Genomic DNA, 1,565 nt, shown 5'->3' with positions numbered 1-1,565 from the left:
TCACGCTGTTATAATTGTGTTGATAGCTTTATTAAGGATGCACTACGACTGGCTGGCTAATTGTACTAAAAGATAAAGGTTGCCTTTCTTTCGAAGAAATACTTCTTCAGAGAGAGCAGAAGAGTAGAGGCATATGTGCTTTCTTTTCAAAACCATGAGGACATACTGAAAAAAACACCAAACAACAGGCATGTTTATTTTTTGAAGTTATCTTCCATTGCTCATCAGAGAAAACATACAGAAGAAAAACCTATAGGGCTGCCTAAAGGAGAGCTTCTAAGAGAACTTCAGCATAACTGTTAAAAGCAATCTTACTGAACAGTCTGAGAGAAAAAATAAAGCTTCAGCAACGAAGGAAGGGGAAGAAGGAAAATAGCATATTAGAAAGCTGAAACTGTTAAATTGCTTAAGGGTTTGTGTTTTGAAGTAATGAAGATTTTGTATTACAACATGTAGTTATGTATCTGTAAGAACTCTGATATTGGCTATAATGATAAAAACTCTTTTTAGAACACACATAAGCAACAGGTTGCAGAGAATTAGAAGTGAGTCTCTAGTTCTCCTCAGCAGGCTGCAGAAGATGCCGAAGGATAATGTTTCTCCTATCCCCTTACGCATAGCCCATATAGTCCTCCTAGGCACCACTCTAGGAATCCTCTTGCACCCCTGTGCATTACTCCAGTCCTCAGGTGAACCACTCTTTCTTGCTGAGGCCTCCTCAGGCAGAGTTACATAACCGCTCACCTGGAGAGCTTTTCCTCGGTCTGCTGCTCCTGACAAAGCAGCGAGCGAGCCCGTCCCGCTGCCTGCCCTGCTCCCTGCCCTGCTCCCCGGCCGCAGGGAAACGGCCCCGGCTGGAAGCGATCCTACCGACCCCTGCCCAAGACTTGTTACAAGTCACCTCAGTAATACGAACGCTAAGCGCTTCGTGAGCTGCTACTTCTCGATTTTGATCTTCAAATCGGTATTTGACATGGGCAGTACTTTGTTTCGTACGACTGACACAAATGTGAGGTAGAGGCAGGGCGGAAGGCTGACGGTTAGGCTGGGGAGCCCCATGCCCTGTGGTGGCACTCTCGAGGAACCCGCTGGGGAAAAATGGCTTTTTGCGGCGTGTCCGAGGCTGTGGCAGCCCTGCCTTTATTTATTTATCTCTGGAGGGCTGTAGCTCTGCTGCGGCTGCCACGCCAGGACCACGAGCGGGGCCAAGGACCCGCACTCCCCCCCACACGGTCCCTCCCTCGGCTGCCCTCACAGGGCGGGCGGGAACCGCCACTCACGGCCCCGACCCCCCCCCCTCTGAGGGCGCTGCCCCGCGCCGCCACCTCAGGGCTCAGCCGGGAGCGCCCCGGGACTCCCCAGCCCCGCTTCCCCCCCTCCGAGCTACCGGGGCCTGCCCTCAGCCGGCGCCTCCCGAGTAAAGGCGGCGGGGATTGGCCGCTGCGCGCCGAGGGGGCCATGTTGGCTGGCCCGGCCCCGCCACCCGCGCTCCATTTTATCCCCTCCTCCCCCCCCCCCCTCCGCCTCCCCTCAGCGAGGCCGGGGGCAGGAAACCCGCCCCCCCC

The sequence above is a fragment of the Oxyura jamaicensis genome, chromosome 11, assembly GCF_011077185.1.
Source record: "Oxyura jamaicensis isolate SHBP4307 breed ruddy duck chromosome 11, BPBGC_Ojam_1.0, whole genome shotgun sequence".
NCBI lineage: Eukaryota > Metazoa > Chordata > Aves > Anseriformes > Anatidae > Oxyura > Oxyura jamaicensis.
Note: the sequence above shows the minus strand (reverse complement) of the source record.